The sequence below is a fragment of the Mytilus californianus genome, unplaced genomic scaffold, assembly GCF_021869535.1.
Source record: "Mytilus californianus isolate M0D057914Y unplaced genomic scaffold, xbMytCali1.0.p SCAF_1, whole genome shotgun sequence".
Taxonomy (NCBI): domain Eukaryota; kingdom Metazoa; phylum Mollusca; class Bivalvia; order Mytilida; family Mytilidae; genus Mytilus; species Mytilus californianus.
The window spans coordinates 51552198-51557197 of record NW_026262581.1 but is presented as its reverse complement, the minus strand read 5'-3'; the positions used below and the strand labels follow the sequence as shown (position 1 = coordinate 51557197).

At 38.7% G+C, this 5000-nt stretch overlaps 7 non-coding genes across 7 annotated transcripts; all 7 read right to left on the bottom strand.

Annotated features, from left to right (window-relative positions):
* Positions 1 to 408: 408 nt before the first annotated feature.
* Positions 409 to 527, bottom strand: LOC127716449 (5S ribosomal RNA). The gene has a single exon (XR_007988935.1). It is a non-coding gene; the product is annotated as a 5S ribosomal RNA (ribosomal RNA).
* Positions 528 to 1145: 618 nt separating this feature from the next.
* LOC127716447 (5S ribosomal RNA) lies at positions 1146 to 1264 on the bottom strand. Its single transcript, XR_007988933.1, has one exon. It is a non-coding gene; the product is annotated as a 5S ribosomal RNA (ribosomal RNA).
* A 619-nt stretch (positions 1265 to 1883) lies between these two features.
* On the bottom strand, positions 1884 to 2002 carry LOC127716443 (5S ribosomal RNA). Its single transcript, XR_007988932.1, has one exon. It is a non-coding gene; the product is annotated as a 5S ribosomal RNA (ribosomal RNA).
* Positions 2003 to 2617: 615 nt separating this feature from the next.
* On the bottom strand, positions 2618 to 2736 carry LOC127716438 (5S ribosomal RNA). The gene has a single exon (XR_007988928.1). It is a non-coding gene; the product is annotated as a 5S ribosomal RNA (ribosomal RNA).
* A 614-nt stretch (positions 2737 to 3350) lies between these two features.
* On the bottom strand, positions 3351 to 3469 carry LOC127716433 (5S ribosomal RNA). The gene has a single exon (XR_007988926.1). It is a non-coding gene; the product is annotated as a 5S ribosomal RNA (ribosomal RNA).
* A 616-nt stretch (positions 3470 to 4085) lies between these two features.
* LOC127716426 (5S ribosomal RNA) lies at positions 4086 to 4204 on the bottom strand. The gene has a single exon (XR_007988925.1). It is a non-coding gene; the product is annotated as a 5S ribosomal RNA (ribosomal RNA).
* Positions 4205 to 4819: 615 nt separating this feature from the next.
* Positions 4820 to 4938, bottom strand: LOC127716416 (5S ribosomal RNA). Its single transcript, XR_007988914.1, has one exon. It is a non-coding gene; the product is annotated as a 5S ribosomal RNA (ribosomal RNA).
* Positions 4939 to 5000: the final 62 nt, after the last annotated feature.

The following is a 5000-nucleotide window of genomic DNA, read 5'->3' as shown; positions in this document are numbered from 1 at the left end:
AAATGCACGGGCAAATCGTGCAGACAGAACTAAAGCGGGAAAACGTATTTCGCCCTGAAAAAAAAAGGGGCAGTCTTATTTCGTGATACAAAACGCAGCTGTGAACACAAATACAGAGACGTGTCAAAAGTGCCATAACCGGTAGAGCAGTTTTGAAAGTAAAGAATAAAAATCACTTACCCGTCCTGACGGGCGAAATCCAACGTATATAGCCTCAGTTTCAGAAGCCGTCGCTATGACATTCTTTTATAGAACAGTAGCAAGGGGAGAAAACTTAGTTTGACTCACTTTGCTGCTGTTCTGAACCTTGCTATAAAATTTTGTTAAGTAATCAAATCTTTTAACTTTTTCACTTATCTGAAGGTGTGAAAAATTATAAGTAAAAAAAAAACTTGAAGAAAAAAGAAATGTCTACAACACCCGGTATTCCCAGGCGGTCACCCATCCAAGTACTAACCGAGCTCGACGTTGCTTAACTTCGGTGATCGGACGAGAACCGGTGTTTTCAACGTGATATGGTCGTAGACACAGAAGTGTTAAAATTTTTGATATATAAAGTTAGGAAGCGCCGGAAGTCGTGTGTTTAGCATTTCTTAACAGAATTTGTATAATGAAATAAGAAAGTTGTCGGGTATAAAAAAAGGGGCAAAAATGAATATTTCAATAGAAAAAAAAATGCACAAATGTACAAACCGCACAGCAGGGGTAGGTCCGCCGAAATTTTGTGTCAAACGAAATGCACGGGCAAATCGTGCAGACAGAACTAAAGCGGGAAAACGTATTTCGCCCTGAAAAAAAAAGGGGCAGTCTTATTTCGTGATACAAAACGCAGCTGTGAACACAAATACAGAGACGTGTCAAAAGTGCCATAACCGGTAGAGCAGTTTTGAAAGTAAAGAATAAAAATCACTTACCCGTCCTGACGGGCGAAATCCAACGTATATAGCCTCAGTTTCAGAAGCCGTCGCTATGACATTCTTTTATTATAGAACAGTAGCAAGGGGAGAAAACTTAGTTTGACTCACTTTGCTGCTGTTCTGAACCTTGCTATAAAATTTTGTTAAGTAATCAAATCTTTTAACTTTTTCACTTATCTGAAGGTGTGAAAAATTATAAGTAAAAAAAAAACTTGAAGAAAAAAGAAATGTCTACAACACCCGGTATTCCCAGGCGGTCACCCATCCAAGTACTAACCGAGCTCGACGTTGCTTAACTTCGGTGATCGGACGAGAACCGGTGTTTTCAACGTGATATGGTCGTAGACACAGAAGTGTTAAAATTTTTGATATATAAATATAGGAAGCGCCGGAAGTCGTGTGTTTAGCATTTCTTAACAGAATTTGTATAATGAAATAAGAAAGTTGTCGGGTATAAAAAAAAAAGAGGCAAAAATGAATATTTCAATAGAAAAAAAAAATGCACAAATGTACAAACCGCACAGCAGGGGTAGGTCCGCCGAAATTTTGTGTCAAACGAAATGCACGGGCAAATCGTGCAGACAGAACTAAAGCAGGAAAACGTATTTCGCCCTGAAAAAAAAAGGGGCAGTCTTATTTCGTGATACAAAACGCAGCTGTGAACACAAATACAGAGACGTGTCAAAAGTGCCATAACCGGTAGAGCAGTTTTGAAAGTAAAGAATAAAAATCACTTACCCGTCCTGACGGGCGAAATCCAACGTATATAGCCTCAGTTTCAGAAGCCGTCGCTATGACATTCTTTTATAGAACAGTAGCAAGGGGAGAAAACTTAGTTTGACTCACTTTGCTGCTGTTCTGAACCTTGCTATAAAATTTTGTTAAGTAATCAAATCTTTAAACTTTTTCACTTATCTGAAGGTGTGAAAAATTATAAGTAAAAAAAAAACTTGAAGAAAAAAGAAATGTCTACAACACCCGGTATTCCCAGGCGGTCACCCATCCAAGTACTAACCGAGCTCGACGTTGCTTAACTTCGGTGATCGGACGAGAACCGGTGTTTTCAACGTGATATGGTCGTAGACACAGAAGTGTTAAAATTTTTGATATATAAAGTTAGGAAGCGCCGGAAGTCGTGTGTTTAGCATTTCTTAACAGAATTTGTATAATGAAATAAGAAAGTTGTCGGGTATAAAAAAAAGGGGCAAAAATGAATATTTCAATAGAAAAAAAAATGCACAAATGTACAAACCGCACAGCAGGGGTAGGTCCGCCGAAATTTTGTGTCAAACGAAATGCACGGGCAAATCGTGCAGACAGAACTAAAGCGGGAAAACGTATTTCGCCCTGAAAAAAAAGGGGCAGTCTTATTTCGTGATACAAAACGCAGCTGTGAACACAAATACAGAGACGTGTCAAAAGTGCCATAACCGGTAGAGCAGTTTTGAAAGTAAAGAATAAAAATCACTTACCCGTCCTGACGGGCGAAATCCAACGTATATAGCCTCAGTTTCAGAAGCCGTCGCTATGACATTCTTTTATAGAACAGTAGCAAGGGGAGAAAACTTAGTTTGACTCACTTTGCTGCTGTTCTGAACCTTGCTATAAAATTTTGTTAAGTAATCAAATCTTTTAACTTTTTCACTTATCTGAAGGTGTGAAAAATTATAAGTAAAAAAAAAACTTGAAGAAAAAAGAAATGTCTACAACACCCGGTATTCCCAGGCGGTCACCCATCCAAGTACTAACCGAGCTCGACGTTGCTTAACTTCGGTGATCGGACGAGAACCGGTGTTTTCAACGTGATATGGTCGTAGACACAGAAGTGTTAAAATTTTTGATATATAAAGTTAGGAAGCGCCGGAAGTCGTGTGTTTAGCATTTCTTAACAGAATTTGTATTATGAAATAAGAAAGTTGTCGGGTATAAAAAAAAGGGGCAAAAATGAATATTTCAATAGAAAAAAAATGCACAAATGTACAAACCGCACAGCAGGGGTAGGTCCGCCGAAATTTTGTGTCAAACGAAATGCACGGGCAAATCGTGCAGACAGAACTAAAGCGGGAAAACGTATTTCGCCCTGAAAAAAAAGGGGCAGTCTTATTTCGTGATACAAAACGCAGCTGTGAACACAAATACAGAGACGTGTCAAAAGTGCCATAACCGGTAGAGCAGTTTTGAAAGTAAAGAATAAAAATCACTTACCCGTCCTGACGGGCGAAATCCAACGTATATAGCCTCAGTTTCAGAAGCCGTCGCTATGACATTCTTTTATAGAACAGTAGCAAGGGGAGAAAACTTAGTTTGACTCACTTTGCTGCTGTTCTGAACCTTGCTATAAAATTTTGTTAAGTAATCAAATCTTTAAACTTTTTCACTTATCTGAAGGTGTGAAAAATTATAAGTAAAAAAAAAACTTGAAGAAAAAAGAAATGTCTACAACACCCGGTATTCCCAGGCGGTCACCCATCCAAGTACTAACCGAGCTCGACGTTGCTTAACTTCGGTGATCGGACGAGAACCGGTGTTTTCAACGTGATATGGTCGTAGACACAGAAGTGTTAAAATTTTTGATATATAAAGTTAGGAAGCGCCGGAAGTCGTGTGTTTAGCATTTCTTAACAGAATTTGTATAATGAAATAAGAAAGTTGTCGGGTATAAAAAAAAGGGGCAAAAATGAATATTTCAATAGAAAAAAAAAATGCACAAATGTACAAACCGCACAGCAGGGGTAGGTCCGCCGAAATTTTGTGTCAAACGAAATGCACGGGCAAATCGTGCAGACAGAACTAAAGCGGGAAAACGTATTTCGCCCTGAAAAAAAAGGGGCAGTCTTATTTCGTGATACAAAACGCAGCTGTGAACACAAATACAGAGACGTGTCAAAAGTGCCATAACCGGTAGAGCAGTTTTGAAAGTAAAGAATAAAAATCACTTACCCGTCCTGACGGGCGAAATCCAACGTATATAGCCTCAGTTTCAGAAGCCGTCGCTATGACATTCTTTTATAGAACAGTAGCAAGGGGAGAAAACTTAGTTTGACTCACTTTGCTGCTGTTCTGAACCTTGCTATAAAATTTTGTTAAGTAATCAAATCTTTTAACTTTTTCACTTATCTGAAGGTGTGAAAAATTATAAGTAAAAAAAAAACTTGAAGAAAAAAGAAATGTCTACAACACCCGGTATTCCCAGGCGGTCACCCATCCAAGTACTAACCGAGCTCGACGTTGCTTAACTTCGGTGATCGGACGAGAACCGGTGTTTTCAACGTGATATGGTCGTAGACACAGAAGTGTTAAAATTTTTGATATATAAAGTTAGGAAGCGCCGGAAGTCGTGTGTTTAGCATTTCTTAACAGAATTTGTATAATGAAATAAGAAAGTTGTCGGGTATAAAAAAAAGGGGCAAAAATGAATATTTCAATAGAAAAAAAAATGCACAAATGTACAAACCGCACAGCAGGGGTAGGTCCGCCGAAATTTTGTGTCAAACGAAATGCACGGGCAAATCGTGCAGACAGAACTAAAGCGGGAAAACGTATTTCGCCCTGAAAAAAAAGGGGCAGTCTTATTTCGTGATACAAAACGCAGCTGTGAACACAAATACAGAGACGTGTCAAAAGTGCCATAACCGGTAGAGCAGTTTTGAAAGTAAAGAATAAAAATCACTTACCCGTCCTGACGGGCGAAATCCAACGTATATAGCCTCAGTTTCAGAAGCCGTCGCTATGACATTCTTTTATAGAACAGTAGCAAGGGGAGAAAACTTAGTTTGACTCACTTTGCTGCTGTTCTGAACCTTGCTATAAAATTTTGTTAAGTAATCAAATCTTTTAACTTTTTCACTTATCTGAAGGTGTGAAAAATTATAAGTAAAAAAAAAACTTGAAGAAAAAAGAAATGTCTACAACACCCGGTATTCCCAGGCGGTCACCCATCCAAGTACTAACCGAGCTCGACGTTGCTTAACTTCGGTGATCGGACGAGAACCGGTGTTTTCAACGTGATATGGTCGTAGACACAGAAGTGTTAAAATTTTTGATATATAAAGATAGGAAGCGCCGGAAGTCGTGTGTTTAGCA